Source organism: Limulus polyphemus, unplaced genomic scaffold (genome assembly GCF_000517525.1).
Source record: "Limulus polyphemus unplaced genomic scaffold, Limulus_polyphemus-2.1.2 Scaffold356, whole genome shotgun sequence".
Taxonomy (NCBI): Eukaryota; Metazoa; Arthropoda; class Merostomata; order Xiphosura; family Limulidae; genus Limulus; species Limulus polyphemus.
This window is the reverse complement of record NW_013665966.1, coordinates 182,576-203,136: the sequence shown is the minus strand read 5'-3', so window position 1 is coordinate 203,136 and position 20,561 is coordinate 182,576. Positions and strand designations below refer to the sequence as shown.

Below are 20,561 nucleotides of genomic sequence, written 5' to 3'. Positions count from 1 at the left end.
TGTCGAACTATTGCATTAAAAGATACGATTTCAAACCTATTTTTGTCTTCATTTTACTTTTATGAATGCATATTGTCATCAAAGTGTTAGTAACGTTTATGAAATGCTTGATTATTAAATATCTACTTATGGTAGAAATGTGTCTTTTGAGGGGAAACTGAAATTTTGAAAACTTGAATTTTTTTCTATATATATATTGAGCATTATATATATTCAACATGAGTAGATTCTAAAGTGCTTGCCATAGAAAATGAATTTATTTGAGTTAGTTTCATAGAAATTAATTGAGCTTAAAAACAATATGCAGCAACATAAGGCTATTATAAAAATGCTGTGAATCAGGCTTGACAAAACAAGGCATTAACACGTGTTACTCATACACACTGATTAATAATAATTGACTTGTTAAGAAATATTGTTATAGATATAACACATACAATAGTGTTTTTGTTGTTGTTTTTTATTTTTTTGCCATATGAATGTACGTTGTTTTGGCCTCTCTTTTTGTTATGTGTATTAAACTTTAAAATTAATGGGTAGAAAATGTCGGGGACGCATCAGAAAGTGGAAGTGGGAAGTCTTTGTATCAATAAATTATTCAAATCCTTGACTCGTATCAGAGGTTTTCCAGCAGAAGCCGTTCTATTTGTTCATTGAGAACATGAATACGTGTGAACATTCCGAACTCATTGTACTTGCATTACGTGTTATTTTAAATTGATGTATACTTTCACGTATAATAAAAGAAGCTTTGCCGAAATCCGAATATATACAATATATCAGAAAACTGAAACATATAAAAAAAGATTTTATCTGCTAAACACTTTTCCGTGTGAAATCATAGAATTATCTCTGAAATATTAAGAAAAATATTATTTTGAAGGCCATAGATAGGCCTAAATAAAATGTTTTTAATTGTGTACCAGTTTAACGTTGAATATTATTTATGATTTTAACTTTATACTCAAGTGCGAAAATACTATAATTATATTATAAGATGTTTAAAAAATAATAGTAAATAATTCGGTATACATTTTCTATCTTTTCTTTCCAATGAGAATATACATTTAAGTTGTAATATGTGGAACGTTTATATTACGTGCGAAATTACATTTTTGTTACATAACAATGATTATTTTACGTTACACAAATAGTTATATGTTACAAAAAAACACAAAGGACCAATTTCTGTTATAAAAATTCAGTTTTTAGTTAATTAATTTTGTTTATTGGACGTGATAAATGTAATAGATGAGTTGCTAGTTCGTTCATGATATTTAAGATAACTTTCACACCATTTATAGTTACATGTGTATGTTTGTTAATTAAGCATTATTAATTAGATTTTATAAACAGAATTTCTGAGCAAAATAATTTCGGAAATGAGAACACGTGTATGTCGTGAAACAATCCTAAAATTAAAAGACGAAAAGTATGAAGTAAATGAAACGAATTCGTTTTCCAATTGTTTCAACTATTACAGCTAAAGTAACAAAGCCTTTGTTACTTTCGCTGTAATAGTTGAAACAATTGGAAAACGAAACTTTGTTACTTTCGCTGTAACAGTTGAAACAAATGGAAGACGAAGCTTTGTTACTTTCGCTGTAATAGTTGAATCAAATGGAAAACGAAGCTTTGTCACGTTCACTGTAATAATCGAAACAAATGGAAAACGAAGCTTTGTCACGTTCACTGTAACAGTTGAAACAAATGGAAATTTTGGATCGTTGTAAACTGTCACCCTATTATATACAGCGACTTCTCCAAACATTTCTATTTACTTTTTGTTGTTAAAGGTGTGCCGTAGTATGGATAGTTTCTTAATAACAATAATCTGTGTGTTTACAAGTTCTTCAGAAAAAGCACGTGTCTGGAGTGACATAGGTATATCAAGTATTTTTGAGTTACACATAAAATCAACACATTACTGTCAAGTTGACTTTTAAAGGTCTAAAACGCATTGTAAAGATTGATCTTAAATTAGCAAAATATAAATGCTTTAAGCTATTTTATAAACCAAAATATTAACTATTACTTATGCACTTACAAAATGCATAGTAAACACGAACAAAAGCGCTTTATACCGAAAAAAAAACAAATTAGGTGAATTAATGGTATCATGTTTTAATTTTTCAAATTTAAAATTATATTACGATTAAATAGCTCATTAATATCTGAGATGATGACAGAATAAGTAAACAATGGTGTATACAAAGTTACTACTTTAAACTGAAAATTTAATAGTGAAATAGATGAACACTGTTTTAAACAGAAGTCTGAATTATATATAATTTTCAAAGTAAAAATTATGTTACTTTTTTTTGGTGTAGACTTAATTTGTCGAAGAAAAAGCTATTACCAATGACAGAAATTAGTTGGTGTGGATTTATTTTATTTCTTTCCACACAAAAAAGAAAGCCTCCAGTGACGTAAACCAGATGAAGAAGTTGTCTCTTATTGGTTAGCGTTTCCTGCAGAACCAGATACCTCGTCCAAGTTCAACTCCTAAACGGAGGCGATCGATTTATTGGATTCTTGAGACAAGAACATCTAAGTTGTGACTTTTGTATTATGTAGGATGTATACATAAACTTCAAATACACGTTTGTCGCGTTAATACTAAGCGAAAACAATGTATAAAAATCACTTTTTACATAAAATTAACTAGACTTCAATGGATTTTGATACAACTGTACATGGTTGTAGGAGTCATACATAAAAAAAATGTTACAAGCGACATACTGTGAGGTTCAAAATTTTATTATAAATATGTTTTGAATTTTTAGATTATTTAACAATTATTATAGTATTATTATTATCAGCCCAAATTGGTCAAAGGTGCTCTTTGTTTCTTGCATAATGGTTAACTATTCTTTACGTAATATTTTGTAAACAGGTAAATCATGATGTATTCCATAATTTAGAATTGTTTATAGAATTAAACATATATTCTTTGAAGCCACTACTATGTTAGGGAAATAGAAACTACATTTTCAAATTATATGTCAGAAAACTTAAAGGGTCATATTTTGATCGGATCTTTGAAAATCATCCTGATTTGGGAAAGCATGAACTGCTCCTCAGTAATAGAGAAACTTGAAAGCTCGCCATAACTTGTCAAAATCAATAGTTATCTTCTTGAATGTCACACTAAAGAAAATAAGCTCTTTTTCTTCACTAAAACGCCTTTCACTCTCAACTGTCACAATAAGGATATCACAATTAAGATACAAATGTAGTTTTGAAGAAATAACCGCACAATACTATATTAACAATTTTTGTTCAGTAATTGTCTAGTGAAACAATATAAATTTTTTTAATTTGTCAAATTTGTAACATTATTTAACAAATAGCCAGCTTCTTAATTTTGTTTTTACTGTTTCAGGGGTAATCATACTGGCATTAAGTACATGATAATGTATGGGAGTTTAGCTGGAAAATCCATAAAATTTAAAGTTTTTGCCAGAAATACACGAAATTATAATAAAACAAATATGTGTTACTGTCTCTTCTACGAATCCTTTTCCAAATATTTGCTGAAACTTTATGACCATGACCACTATTGGCGTTTCTCCTTGTGGAAATGTCACCTTTAAAGTCTCTGTTAGTGTACATCAATATATTGATCAAACTGCTTCATTCGTATAACTTCTTTAAAATGTTGTTTTTTTAACAACTATATTAAATGTGTTCTCTAAATTTCTTGTGGCTAGCCGGTTGGGCGCCAAGACTTTGTTTCCTGTAAATCTGAAGGTTTTCAGACAATAAGATACAAAAACGAACAAAAGGACATAAAAGTATCCAGACACTGAACTACTCCTCATTGGTTAGTCTTTGTTGTTAAAAGTATAAGATGCTTGTCATTGGAGTAAGAGTGTATATCTGCAACTAATCACGCTCTCGACAAAAAACAAGAACATTTTGTTTTAAACTGTTGGTCTTAAGCCATATGAAATAAAAATTTCCCGTCAAGATATGATATATATTTTAATTATGGTGTGAAAGTCTTGCTCTTAATACGTCAAGAAGATCAAGACGAAGGTGAGAACAAACCTTTCAGAGTTGGGCCGCATTATACATAATCCAGTTTTCTGTGTAAAGAACAAAATCATTGCGCTTAGAAGCATTATGACAGAGAAAGCCAATTATGACGTGCATGAAATGTGGGCAATTAAAATTGCATAGCTAAAAAAGGAGATAAATAACAGTAAAATAGTCAGAATAAAGTAAAATACATATTTTAAAACCACTGCTGCTGTTGAGAGTGTGTGTCGATTTTTTTTTTTTTTTTTACTTATTGATAGACCTTCTTTAATTAAGTGTTCCATGTTAGACTTGCCACTAATTGAAAGTTGTGGAATTAGCAAGGGTAATTTGTAGCCATTTTATCTTTAAGGGAGAGAGAATTGAGGTAATGTATATGTGGCTTGTGTGTTACATTAAAGTATTAAAATATTTCAGTGTTATTTTTGACTTTTTGAATAAATTACGATCTTCACAATCTCAATAAGTTAGGAAAAAGGTAGACCTTTTACGATACCAATAAGTCAGTAGAAAGAAAGAACTTCCATGATCTCCATAAGCCTTGAGATAGGAAAAACTTTCACGATCTCAAAAAGTCAGAAGAAAGGAAGACTATCCACAATCTCACTAAGTCAGGAGAAAGAGCGAATGGTCACTGCCAAAATAAGTCAAGAGAAATACAGAATTCCAGGAGAAATCTTGAAAGGCCAACGAAATATATAACAATCAGCATACATCGAATAATTCATATATCAATAATATTTTATATATTTCAGAAATATTCTGTTACAAAGAATATAACAAAGACTTGAAAGGTAAACAACGTTGTTTTTAGTTGAAAACTCAATATGCAGTTCGTTATCACACACATATAATTCCTTATATTATATCTAGAATGCCGAAGACACTTAAGAGGAGATAAGATATTATTGTATGTATGCTTTTTACAAGCCAGCGAAGAATGATTGCGATTATATTTGTCATAAAAAATTAGTTAGTATTAGGCCTAATATTACAAACACAGTTTTAATCATTCTTCGTCGGCTTGTAAAAGATGTACACACCATGACAATTGTTATTGTATCAAATGACATATATAAATAGTGTTCCAATCACTATTGTCTTTGTTGTAGCCCTGTAGAGCGCTCGATTGTGCAAAACGCGTTGTCAGCAATAGATATGGCAAATATAGTGTGGTTGGAATACTATTATACATTTTTTCTAGTTCTTGAAAATTGGTAAGAATGTGGTGTTTAAAAATGTAATAGGCCTAATACTAATGTCTTGAGACAAATACAAAATGTTTTAAGATTTAGAGTAGAGGTTTTAGATTTATTTTCCTAACTTAATTAATCTCTTTTTTTGCAAAACCGGCTTATAAGGTTGTTGAAAATTAGAGTTTAATGTAGACAGTTGTTAGCAGAGGCTGTATTCATTTATTGACTTTTTTGAAAAACGAATGGTGTAATATATGTATTTCAGCTATCACGGCGAAACTAGCTATGTATTCATTAGGCGATTGAACTAATCACTCAGTCTCTAATATTATATACATATATATAATTCTCCATGATTCATTCGAACTTAACTTTCAGACTTGGAATACTCTGTTGGATCAGGCGTTCCACGCGAAACCTGCGGGTCGTGGGATCAAAAGACATTACCGAACATCGTGCCTTTTCAGCCGTTTGGGCGTTATGATGTGACGGTCAATCTTACTATTCCTTGATAAACAGTAGTCCAGGAGTTGGCGGTGGGTGGTGTTGCCTAGCTACCTTTCTTCTAGTCTATCACTTCATATTTAGGGACAGTTGGCACAGATAGCTCTTGAGTATCTTTGCACGAAATTCAACAAAACAAACAAATTTAACTTTCATGATTCAAACGAACAGTATCTTTTAATTTGTTCTTTCCTTTTATCATTTTTGACACTCGTAAAGAAAAGCAGCTTTAAATATATTTTAGTCTAAAGTTTTTCTTCTTCAACATAGTGATTCTTTCAAAGTATGGGTTCATGTAATAATGACAAACTAGCCCTGAAAACGCCTCAGCTTGATTTCTAAATACCATTCACTTCTAATGAAAGGAAATTATCTATTGAGATGAGAAATTAACCAAGTAATAACAACTATAGTAATTTAATATACAGTTCTTACTTATAAATTTGCCCCACGGTGACTCAGCTGTTAACTCTGAGAGCTTATAACGCTAAAAATCAAGTCTCGATATCCCGTTGTAACAAACAAAACTTGCAAAACAATACAGTTAACAGTGAAGGTACATACCTGGTGAAACAGTGCATTCTAATCATTGTAAGTAATATAGTTTGAACAATATATTTAAGTATCCATGCTTATTATTAAGTGCATATTTTTAGTTCCGATCTATGTAGGTAGCTTACCTTGATCAGAAATTAACGTTGAAAAATACAAGACTATTTCAGTTGTGGAATACAATCTTAAGCAAAACATAATTTTGAATAAAGCTTTATAAGTCGTAGGATGATGAATGTAATACGATACGATATACCTAATGTTAAGTTGACTTTCACAAGTTAAAAATGTGTAGAAGATAAAAATCAGTCCTAATAATAGAAAATTTTGAAATTGTTCAGTGTTTTTATTATTAACGCGTTATGTGTTACATTTATTTTGTTATAATATGTGCGGTTTTAGAAAAAAATAAGACTTATTTCAGAATTCTGACAAATCAATAGGTTAGTTTCAAGTTGTGCTCAGAGAATGTTAAAACTTTTATGCTGAAAGATGTATTCTTCAAGGCTTTCAGGAATGCGTTTTATTACATGTTTCACAATATGTATTTGTGATTTTATTTCTTGTTCATGTAACTATATTCATTGTCCTATTAATAGATATTAGTGCACGAAAACATGGAAGTAATTGGGTCATGAAACAAAACTTTTATTACGTATTTTTCTGGTCCACACTACACAATAATTAGATGGATTTGTTTAATATTCAAAAAATGAGGTAACCATTAGAGAGAAAATATTAATTTCTTACAATATAGGAGAAAAACATTAAGAATGTGTTAATGCTTAAATTGTCTTTATTAAACTAAAAATCGAGGTTCGATACCTACGGAGAGCACAGTTCTGTTGGCCTTTGTATACTCTGCGCTTAACAAGGAAACAAACAGTTTTTATTAGTTTTCGGTACCAGGACATTTAACGGGGAAATTATAATTCCCTATCACATTTTTAAATTTAGCTGCTTAAAGACAGGTCTTTGACTTGTCCTGGCTCAGTTATTTTGATGAAGAACTCGTATTCCAGTAAATGATCAAACGTAAGTAACGAAACAACAGAACAAAAATAAAAATGAAGAAAACACCAACCTTACATATAACAATAGATTTTAAAATATATACCATACAGTCGTCATTACATACATATTATCACAAAAGAATTTACATATAATAATAATTGAGATCATAGTTGAAAATAATGAATACTAAAGGTAATAATTCTCTGTCAAGGTGTTTAAATCACATTTAACATGTGTACGAAACAAAGTAAAATGAATGAATGAATTTTGCCAATACATTAAACGATTTTTATGTATGAATACAATATAAACAAAATCGAAGCAATTCCACTAAAAAAATAACAAATAAAGATAATATAACTGCATGTTTCGTTTTCATTGAATAGGTTTTGACTTTGATGCTAAAGAACTAATTCGAAAACCACGACAAAATCCTGATATCATAGTAAAGAGATTCTGTTCTCATGAATCCCTTGGAGAAGCTCTCTAAACGGAACACCTGGAAGGGACAGTCAAAAAACGGATCTCTTCCCTTTTCTATATGAATTAATCTTTTTTTTTATATATATTATGCCATCAGCCATCTCCTTTTCATGCTATTTCTCTTGAATGTCGCTCTCGGGTTGTTCATCCTGAAAATAGTAGATGTGTTAGTGGATTTTCTTAACATAAATTTCATCCTTATCATGTGGAAACCAATAGAATCCTAAGGTAGAGGCTAACTTTCTATATCGACAAACATCTGTAACAAACCAGGCTGAAATTATATTTAAGAGGATTAGTTTGATTCTTAGCTTCTAATATAACTAACAAAAATATTTATGAAATATTTATTTTTTTGCTCCACCCCCACCCCCATCCCCCAACGTCTTTTGGGAAATGACGCTCCTACAACTTAGTACAAATTTTCAGGCAACTATGATATTATAATTGAACAGAAAAAATTGGAAGCTTTTGGTAAAAAAGGTAGAGGAGAGAAAGCTCTAACATATTTGTTAGTCAAAAATACAAAAGGTCTCTAAAGTTATGTAAAAATGTTGCATAGGTCAAACAATAAAAAAATTACTGAATAAAAAAGTCGAATATAAAAAAGAATAGTTAAACTTGCAAAGCTGTTTTGTTTCAGTGGATAATGAATGCCTAATGAGGAGAAAGACAGGCGAGTAATACGTGTGCCGTTTCAATAGTAAAAAGAGAGTCAGTGAGTTGATATTCATACTGAAACATTATTCGAATTTGAAATAAAATTTAGATCCATTAGAGAACAACAAGTTTACATGGATACAAGTTTCGACACTTCCATAAAAATATCGAAACATGTATCCAATTATACTTGTTGTTTCCTAATAGTGGATCTGAATGTTATTTTAGATTAGTTTACACGATATTGTGTATTTACATTATATTAGAATATTCGAAGTATTCTGGTTGTGTAGAATGTTCTTCATTAAAACTGATATACTAATTTATATGTTTATAATTATATTTCACCACTCAAGAAACACAATTCTGGTTTTTCAACAAAATGTATGGTGTACATTAATTTTCCCTTACCTACTATAATATTTAAGTTAGTTTAAATATTCATTTATTTTTCATATTGTATTATTAAGTTAAATAACAAAAATCAATTATCTGGATAATCTTAAGCAGAGTTTGAAAAGAGTTGTCGTGAGATGCTATTTGCAAGCTTTCCTGAGTTAAATTACTTTGTGGTAGAGTTTACTTAATATACATGTGAATGAGTGTGAACACCAACAAAGTTGATGTGTCGTAAAAATATTTAAACAATCAGCTTAGAATGAATACAAAGTACATTTTTTTTATCTAAATAAATTGCTTTGAAGATCGAAAGGTAAATAAGAAGAAACTACATATAGATATCGTCATAAGAGTATACTGTGTTTGTACAAGAGTATTACCAATTATTCTCCATGTGATTATGACGATAAAATACACGTTTCTCTTCACAGTTTGCACGTGTTTTAGATCCGGAGCGATTACACTGTCCTACATTGGTCTTCTGGAGAGTCGGAAGTTACCATTAAAATATTTCAAATAACGATATTTAACTATCTGGCTCCTCAGTGTGACTGGAAGATAGTAGGAAATTCATTTATAAATATTAATCATCTGTTGGTCTTAATTTCATTTGGGAGAAGGGAGTGGGGAGGGAGCTGCAACAGAATTAATTTTATGTGCTTAGTTACGTTGTTTATTGTACAAAAACTAGATTTTTCTTCCTATTGAGTATTCCTGCATATTCTGTATTGTACTGTACTGAGTAACTCATTTCATAAAAAAATGAATAAAAAATCTGGGGCGGGGCAACACCTATTTCAAGACTATGCACATAACAGTGCTTATATTTTGTCACATGAGGTGACAGAGAGAGAAGTGCAACCGATACACTTCTGCATTTGGGTGGTAGTGGAAAAGAGTGAATTTTGAAACATATCTCATGAAGTCTTTATAAAGAGAGGTTATTTTGAGAAAACCGGTCAACTTTGTATCCTTTTGAAATGAATATGAAACCACACAAAATTCGATTCAAAAACCTATTCTCTATCTCTTTTGCGCTATCTAAATATATGTGGTATTTAATAACATTTTATTTTTTACTTGTACAGGACAAAGAGAAGTTACAAAATTACTTATCAATGAGAACTAGAATAAAAAAAGACCGATGAAACATTACTGAATCTGAATAATTTCGATTGAAAAACCACATAAGAGGGTCAAAACAGCAAATAAAATCTATCACAGAAAAGATTTGAAAAATGCTGAATGAACGTATTCAACAAGAATCCACAGGAACCAGTAACGCTTCCACTTCAACATGTTTTTCAAAAATACTGGTTGCTATGGAAATTGAGCTCTCTATTACAGCAAATAGAAATACTGCTCAGCTAAGTAATATAAATGGTAATCAAAAACATGTATTGCATTAAGATAATTGACACTACATCGAGCGTATGCATTTTTATGAAGTCTCTCTCTCGAAAGTCTGAATTTCGCTTAATCATTTATAAAGAAAAATACAACACACAATAAAAACAATTTATAAGATGAGAGTTGTTCGAAATGACACTTTCGTGTTAACTTTATTTTTAAAATGTAATTTTGTTAAGAAAATTGAAACTTTCGCTGTTTTTCTAGTTAATCCCAGTTGGAGGTTTCATAAAAATATTGTTTCTAAATATAAAGTACTATATATCGGTGAAGTTTGCTTACGTTATTGAATAGCAGAGAATTTTCCATTTACAGTACTTTTAACAAGGCCATATATCTTGTAATAAAAAACGCAATAATTAAATTTATAATTTGAATTTCATTTCTCTTTCAATGTTGTTTTCCGAGTTATCAGAAACTTGATAAAACTATTGTATTTTCCTAATAAGAATATATCATTTTTAAGAAACAATCACACACTTAAAACATAATTGGCTATATAGGAATTATTTGAAATACTTTGTAAAAGAGCTTAATACGCTGTACAGACCAAATAAAATGTGCAGTATATATGTTACCAGAGTTTGCCAAGGCTGAGATTTCAACGTCATTTCTTTAATGATCAAAAAATCGATTGCTCTATTGACTACGGCAATTCTAAGGCATGTGATGTGATAAAGCGTAGCATCCAGGTTCTAGGATGAAGGGACATTCTATCCTTCTATTGGGTTAGAAATATAACTGAATAAACGTTTCATATCTTATCCCAAAAGAACAGTCTATAGGCATTTGGCAATCGCTACTATCCAATACAAATTACGTGAGGAACAAACCAAACACTAGATAAAGAGCTGTCTTTAGGCATTGATTTGTATAACTACTTAAACACTGGGTAAAGGGTTGTCTGTAGGCGTTGATTTGTATAAATACTTAAAGACTGGATAAAGGGTTGTCTGTAGGCGTTGATTTGTATAAATACTTAAAGACTGGATAAAGGGTTGTCTGTAGGCGTTGATTTGTATAAATACTTAAAGACTGGATAAAGGGTTGTCTGTAGACGTTGGTTTATATAAATACTTAAAGACCAGATAAGGGTTGTCTGTAGGCATTGATTTGTATAAATATTTAAAGACTGGACGAAGGGTTGTCTGTAGGCGTTGAGTTGTATAACTACTTAAAGACTGAGTAAAAGACTATCTCTATCGCTAAAATATCTACATATATTTATTTATTTGCGAGAACTGACCACAATAACGTAAAATTTGCAACAAGTTTTCTCTGAATTGAAGCCATTAAGGTTATTAAGAAACGAGTGCGGAATAGGGACATATTTTGATGTTTATACATGTTATTAACAATGAAACTGCTATCTACGAGCTTAAAATAAATAAATAGCAATCTAGTTTTTCAAAAGCATCATATTTCTACACGTACCGTTTCCTCAATGGTCATACCTAGTAATAAGACAATATGTAAAATAAACTACAATCAAAACGCCTGAGCTTTAAAAGTTTCGAAAGCACTTATGTCTACAAAAATTCTAATTAACCTTTAAGAGAATTAACGCTTTGAATGTATCATATAATGGTTATTAGTCCATTGCATTTGGTAACTTGGTACCGTTGTAATTTTTGGTAAAACTCGACTTAGAACTGAAAGTAGTACAACAGCAACCTGATGAAATTAGCGAATGCAGTGCTTTAAGCAATTAACGTATTACAGATATAAATAATTCACTTTAAAGTTAAAATTAGAAACCCCCATTTAAATATTTCTAAACAAAAATCTTGTCACCGGTTTATCACTAAAAGCTTATTACTTTGCTATACATATAACCCTTAAAAATCTCCAAGTCTACATTCGTAATCCAGCGCAGACTAATAGTTACATAACATATTAGCTATATATCTTTCAAGGATGCAATGAGTACTTAGTAGCCAATTCCCATTGAACTCAACAAAGTAGAATGATTCTTATGAAAGTTGAAATATTTTGGAAATCATATCATTAAATAAACTACATCTTATAATCTAACGTTCATTAACACAGTTAAAATACGTTGAGTGTAAAACATTCAATATCTACAAGCAAACTCAAATATATATATATATATGTGTGTGTGTTAAAACAATAAAATTAATTATCCACTAGGTAAGTGTTGCAGCCAACAACTTCTATATTTGTTATAGAGAAATAAATCTCGCGATCAAATTGGAGTTTAACAGTATTTAAAAATCAGGTAATACTTCCTCGTTTGAGAAAGTAACATATCACTGTGTTGTGCTATTAAAGAGTATACATATAACGTTTTACTTGTTTTGAATATCGCGCAAAGCTACTCAATGGTTATCTGCGATCTTAATTTAGCAGTGATAGTCTAGAGGGAAGGCAGCTCTTAGGCTACCCTTTTACCAACAAATAGAAGGAATGACCGTCACATTATAACGCCCCCACGGCTGAAAGAGTGAGCATATTATGTGACGTGGGATTCGAACCCATAACCCGCACATTACGAGTCGAGCGCCCTAACTACCAAGCTATAACGTTTTACAGTAATTGCTTATAGCATAAGTTTCATATAAGCCCTTCAGAAGGCCAAACAACTTTTTCGACTTGCTTGGATTTTTATGTTTACGTCAGTGACACATATATTATTTCAGTTTTCAAAAGAAAACGGTGAAGCATAAAACATTTCAGGTTTTCAATCTAGTTAGTATGAATACAGAAAAATCTAAATATTGAATAACAGCATAAAGTGGAATAAAACAAATTGTAATTTAAGATCAAGTTTTTTCATAGCCTTTTAGAAACGTGTTATTTTCAACCTGAACGGAACGTTATGCCTAAATGGGCTAAACAGCTGAGTCATAGGTTTCAGAGATAGCATCTCTAATTTTGAATTAGTGAACAGACAGGCAGTAGTACCCACCGATACAAGGACTTTGTCAAACTTTGAATCGAATAACGTGTTTGGCCGCCTCTCCTATAAAGCATTCAAGCTGAAATCGTAGAGCGTGTGCAATGGAATCACGGAACGAAACTTGGATCTTATGATAAGCGTCACAGAACTTTAACCACTAGGACACATCCGTTTCCAATCATTTGGATTATTACTGGAATTCACATATCTGTCATCAGCTGTTTTTTTTTTTTCAAACCTAAAAAATTATAAACTTGTGAAAAACATCAGTGAACCTACAGATTAAATAATGACTATCACAATAGTTTGTTTTTGATTCACGTGTCATTTGCTAAATTACTAACTTTGTGAAACCTAACTGTCAAGATTTATCACTTTAAAATGGCACGAGTTTGAATTATTGAAAATTACACTGGTAGAAGTAGTTTCATGAAACGTGTCGTACCTTTTTTTTTGAGAGAATATTTCATTAGGCAAGTCGGAAATTGTATGTTATTGTTATGTTTAGTACATCAATATATATATATATATAACACAAATGTTCAGTGATTATCTTAAGTCATAACTTTCTGGGCCTCGCGAGATTGTTAGCTAGATCAAGGGAAGGGAAAGGCAGGAAAATAATGATTCAAAAGCACAAATCAACAATTCAATATCTAGTTAAATATTTAATGAATTCTAGTCTTTATTCATAATAGAATGGTCCCCCGGTGTATCAGCAGTAAGTTTACGGACTTACAACGCTAAAATATGGGGTTCCATTCTTCGTGGTGGACAAAGCGCAAATACCCAATTGTGTAACTTTGGGCGAAAAAAACAACATAATAAATAACGATGAAATACCGTTAGGAAGTTAGTTTAAGAACGGCGGCACATGAGCTAAAGTATAAACATTTATGCGTCGTTGATACTTGTGAAGTAACATTTCATGATTGGTTTTCGAACAGTTAATGTACATTCTAAAGGTAAAATATGCGAGTTATGAGCTTTTGAGTAAAAAAAGCGAATGCATTGTTAATTTTTATTATGAACTATATTTATTTAGCTTCCATATAAAGTGTTATTTCATATAATTTATGACTTTATTTGCAACAGAAGGCGGTGCACATGCTTTGTAAGTTTGTGATTTTCATGATTTTTTATTTCTGGCTGTATTTGAAATTATCTCTATTTTAGTTTGCTCTTTTCCAGTAATCTTCTACACCTGAGAATTGTGAAGAGCTGGTTTAAGACGAGGATGTAGACTTTGCGTGTGAGATATTCAAACACGAAATACATTTAGTGGGTTGTTCTCTCTTAGCGCATTCTTTCCGAAGGTGGAGCAGTTGAGTATTTGTTACTATATTTACCACACTCTGAACTCTTGTGAAGTAGAGCGTGTCGTGATATAGTTTCCCATAATTCCTTGCATACCTCGTTTTTCCTAAAATTGGAATTTAAAAAAAAAAACTACTTAAAATCGATAACATTCAACATTTCAAACAGGTTATTTTTCAGCATATTACGAATAAGATATTCTCCGAGTTCGTAACTTTTCTGCACAACTATATACGAGAAATAGTATAGGCTGTGCTAAGAAGTAAAACACTTTCAAATTTACATTCCAGGTCTTTATTCTGGAAAGCTTTAATCGATTAAGATCGATCTCAGATATATGCAGCATGGATTAAAAATTTTCTTGCTTTATAAAAGGCTTTTTTATTATAATTATATTTTAGATTAAAAAAAGTCAGCGAATGGAAATACTTAAAAAGGGATAAACAGATTTGCACACAGATATATAGAGTCAGAGACCTAATACATCTCTTTAGACCAGTTTGAAGTTACTTTAATATTATACCAATGACGAAGTTAAGCAATCATAGCCATGCTGTCATTATGAATCTATTAAAGACGAATTTACTTAATCTATTTAGGTATGCTATTGATATGTCTCATACTTTAGCATATCGATGTTTGTTGTTGAGCACAAAACTACAGAATGCCCCCTCTCCCGTGGCACAGCGGTATGTATGAGGACATACAACGCTAGAAACCGAGTTTGGATACCCTTGGTGGGCAGAACACAGTTAGCCCATTGTGTAGCCTTGTACTTATCTTCAAACAAACAAAATGGGCTGCATGTGCTGTGTCCACCACGGATATCAAGAACCGATTTATATCGTTCTAAGCCATCAGACTTACCACCGAAACAATGGGAGGGGAGGGCAGTATGTTAATGAATGATTATTTAATATTATTTTACTCTTCAATTGTAAAGCAGTTAAACCGCAAGTTTTAAAGTATTATCCCGCGTACTTAAATAGCGTTTCGTACTGTTTTGTCTCTCATCGCCAGGCCCAACTGATTAATTCTGGTATTGAAAGAACACTTACTGGGCAGCGACTTGTGGAAGACAAATACTATTTTTACACACCTCTGATTTTGAGCCGCAATTGTCAAATTAAAAGGAATAGAAAAAACGACAACAACAACAACAAAAAAGGTCGGCAGTTAACTCTTTTAGTAAAACTTAATCACAAATGGTTACGTTAGTTTCATCCTAATACAAAACATACAAGTACACAAACTTTCATGTTCACACTAAGATTGAAACTTCATTTAGACTAGATAATAACTGTCTGTTTGTTTGAAGTTAAGCACAAAGCTACACAATGGGCTATCTGTGCTCTACCCACCACGGGTATCGAATCCCGGTTTCTAGAGTTGTAAGTCCGCAGACATACCGCTTTGCCACTGGGGGGCAGATAGTAATTATTCTAATTGTTGGTAGCTTATCGTTCCCAAGTCATTTCATATCCTTTCATTATATTTGAACTTTAACAAATTCAAAATTTAAGAAATATAATTATAAATGTTGGCATATGTATAAAACTTATGTTCATTTACTAACTGATGACCTCTGAACACAAGACAGATATTAACTAGTGTCTTATGGATCAAATATTAAAAAGGTATTAATAAAAGTTTAGACACGCTAATTGGTGATATACTTACAATCCCCTTGATGAATATGGACTGATTTCTTACGAACAAAATATATTATAGATAGTAATTCTTAACTTAGAAAGGAAATTATAAATATCTATTTTTCTACTATACTACTAAAACTCTGAGATTGTTTGTTTGTTTGTGTGTGTGCTTGTCTGTAATTAAATACAGTAAACACGGCACACAATACCGCCATATTTGTAATGAAATGAGAATAGAAATAGAATAAAATAAGTTTCGTTAAAATAGGGCCACGGGTAACCGAGTTAGCGCCGTTTTTCGGGTCACTTTTCATACATTCCATTATCATAAAACTTCGTTTTGCACCTGATGAATCACTTTCAAATATCTTTTATACAACTATATATGCACAACAGAAATGAAATGATGAGATGAAAATGTGTTATAACGGCGCGTAGAAAGACCAACAATAAAATGGGCTTACAATATTATTGACTATTTGCAAATAGTAACTATGGAGACGAGATAATAAAATAAAAATCAAGTCGATAACAACAACAAAATTTTATAAACGAAAACCTCTCGCCGAGCATAGGCTATTATATTATTTCCGTGTCAATGTTCCCATTTTCATTAAAAGGCGTAAGATGACAAAAACAAGATCTTGAAGAATCTATCTATATACTACTAAAACTCTGAGATTGTTTGTTTATTTGTTCGCTTATTTTCTCAGTCAAAAAATCATTCACACTACCGTTCGCGCTCTTTACGAAACTTCTTTCTTCACTTTTTTGAAAAATGAAATGGTCTTTCCTTTTACTCCCGATCAACAATCAAATATCAAATATCTTTTCTTGAATTATGAATAACACGAATGGATTGAAATATTTAATTAAATTATTTCAAAATATATCTAAAGGATTTAATCAATACACTAACCCTTAACGTCGACTTGGATATCCCGTGTCTGTTTATAACCTACGCTATTAGACGCGATACATTTGTAATGTCCCGCATCTTCATAGTGGACACGATCTAAGCGAAGATTTTTTCCGGAGCCGACACCTTCTATTCGGCCAGCGTCTCGAACTCTTGCCCAACAGTAAGAAGGAACAGGTTTTCCATCAGCTTGGCACTCTAGGTCGACGGAACTTCCCCTTTCCGCTTCTACTTCTTTCGGAGGTTCCTTTATAATTTCAGCGCCATCTAGAAGATGAATATGAACAGTTATACATATAATTGTTAACATAACCAAATATTTTCAGTCTGAGTATCCCTTGTTAAAATAAGTTGAACGTGTTCAGCTCATAATTATTTGTGTTATTTTTCAGTGCAAAGCTGTGTTATTTAAAGGATCGAACCACTAATTTTAGCGTTATAAGCCCTCTATTTTACCACTGATCCGCCGTGTAGGGTGCTACAGAATGTTCGAATGTTGCTTGCTGTGAAGCACAAAAACTATACAGAGCATGCTCGACCCTCGGTGGGTATCGAAACCAGATGTTTAGCGTTATAACCCCTCATACTTTCCGATGTGTCAGCGGGAGAACAATTTGAAATTGATTAGTTTATTATTAAGCTGTGGTACCTTATTAATCACGGCTTTATCTGATTAATTAATTAGATTAATTAATGTTCACAATAATAAAAACAAATGGAAAGCCATAAGGCATCGTCCTCAGTCTAATTTTCAATATTTCAGTAATAAAACACGAATATCATATATTCTAACTCTATCATTAAAAGCCCCCCCCCAGTGGTTTAGCAGTAAGTCAGTAGGCTTGTAACACTAAAAAATTGGTTTCGATACCCGGGGTGAGCAGAGCACAGGTAGCCCATTCTATAAATTTGTGCTGAAAAGCAACCCAACCAACCAATTTAACTGTCACTAAAGGAAATAAATTATACCTAAACAAAACCCAGGAGTTTTAATATCTGATTATTGAACTTACTCTTTTTATGTGTCACTTGATAGCACAACAACAAAATATCTTGATTATCTGATTATTGAACTTGCTCTTTTTATGTGTCACTTGATAGCACAACGACAAAATATCTTGATTATCTGATTATTGAACTTGCTCTTTTTATGTGTCACTTGATAGCACAACGACAAAATATCTTGATTATCTGATTATTGAACTTGCTCTTTTTATGTGTCACTTGATAGCACAACGACAAAATATCTTGACTATCTGATTATTGAACTTGCTCTTTTTATGTGTCACTTGATAGCACAACGAACAAAATATCTTGACTATCTGATTATTGAACTTACTCTTTTTATGTGTCACTTGATAGCACAACGACAAAATATCTTGACTATCTGATTATTGAACTTACTCTTTTTATGTGTCACTTGATAGCACAACAATAAAATATCTTGACTCTAACTGTAATTATTTAGGCTTCAGTTTGAAAAGGTTTGGGCTAAGATTATGCGTTATATTAACTGGGAATTATTCATACCTATCACATCTCGTCGGAATGGTCTTAGTAGATATTTATTGTTCTGTAAACTGATTTCAGTAGTGAATGCGAAATTATAAATATGCCTAAAACTGCTTTGCTATTCAGTTAAATAATTACTACTTTGTGGAAAGTGTCATCAAGTATTGATTTACACAAAGGACGCATATTGTAAACTTTAAATCATCGACTTTTTAAAATACGATTCATTACCGACGAGTTCCCATGGTTTATTTGTTTGTTAGAATTTCGCTCAAAGCTACACGAGGGTTATCTGCGCTAGTCGTCCCTAATTTAGCAGGGAAAGACTAGAGAGAAGGCAACTAGTATTCATAATGCTTCATGTTGAATTAGTAATGCTATATTTTTGCATGTCAAAGAACTCATTATTAAGAATTAAGCAACAACAAAACTAATTCAGTCACTCATTATTTACATAAAACACATAATAATTAGTTATAATTAGCAATAATTAGTTGAATTAACTAAAATGTTGATGGTATTTTTGTTCAAATTTTTCATCTGACCCTTATGGTATTAGGGACCCTGTAACCAACAGAGTCATGAACCCACAAACACTTTGGTACATAAATAGCTTGGTAATTTCAGGGTTAAAGATCTTTGTATAAGATACAATGATTCATTCAGTATTAAGCATGTTTATAATTACGAAGTGAAATAATGATGTACATTTTATTCATCCAGCATTTAACATGTTTATAATTACGAAATCAAATAATGATGCAAATTTTATTTATTCAGTATTAAACATGTTTATAATTACGAAATCAAATAATGATGCAAATTTTATTCATTCAGTATTAAACATGTTTATAATTATGAAATGAAATAATGATGTAAATTTTATTCATTCAGCATTTAACATGTTTATAATTACGAAGTGAAATAATGATGCAAATTTTATTAACTCTTTCACTTCATCGTTTATAAATAAACAGCTCTTTGAGTGCATTGTCGATTTTATAGATGCACAAATAAAAAAAATCTATTTTGAATGTTTAATTATTTATGTGAAACAAGAAACTTGGTAACCTTGAAGAGAAACTATTCTTCCTTCATGGCAGTACAAAATTCCAAACTCAAGTGACTATACTCTATAGGTAAACACATAATAGTGAAATGGTGATTTCCCTGGAATCAAGATTCGTGTAGCGTTAATGCCGTAAAAAGGTTTTGTGATCTAGAACTATCTGTGAACAGCTTTTAGACAACGTTTGTCTTCATGTACTACCTGTGAATAGCTTCTGGACAACGTTGCTGTCTTCATACACTACCTATGAACGACTTGTAGACAAGTTTAGTCTTCATGCACTACCTGTGAACGGCTTCTGAACAACGTTTCTGTTTTCATGCACCACCTATGAACGACTTGTAGACAAGTGTAGTCTTCATGAACGGCTTCTGAACAACGTTTCTGTCTTCATACACTACCTATGAACGACTTGTAGACAAGTTTAGTCTTCATGAACGGCTTCTGAACAACGTTTCTGTCTTCATACACTACCTATGAACGACTTGTAGACAAGTTTAGTCTTCATGAACGGCTTCTGAACAACGTTTCTGTCTTCATGCACTGCCCCTGGACGGCTTTTGAACAACGTTTCTCTCTTCATCCACTACCTATGAAGGGGTTCTGACAACGTTTCGACCTTCATTAACTACCCTTCAACGGATTTTGGACACTGCTTCGATCTTTTTACACACCTGTGAACGGCTTTTAGACGACGTTTCTTTATTCATACCTGTGAATGGCTTGTAGACAGCATTTCGATTTTCACTCACTACCCTTAGAAAATTTTTGGAGAACATTTTGATCTTCACCCACAACCTCTAGAAAGTTTTTGGAGAACATTTTGATCTTCACCGACAACCTCTAGAACGTTTTTGGAGAACATTTTGATCTTCACCCAATACCTCTAGAAAGTTTTTGGAGAACA

General features: G+C 31.7%; 1 protein-coding gene across 1 annotated transcript in view; it reads right to left on the bottom strand.

Moving 5' to 3' along the window:
• Positions 1-6,943: 6,943 nt before the first annotated feature.
• The window catches only part of LOC106457646 (octopamine receptor beta-2R-like), a 32,228-nt gene continuing 18,610 nt past the window's right edge, over positions 6,944-20,561 (bottom strand). The window contains exon 2 of the mRNA XM_013917079.2: positions 6,944-7,942. The gene's annotated coding sequence lies outside the window, so the exon portion shown is untranslated. The remainder of the gene's footprint in view (positions 7,943-20,561) is intronic.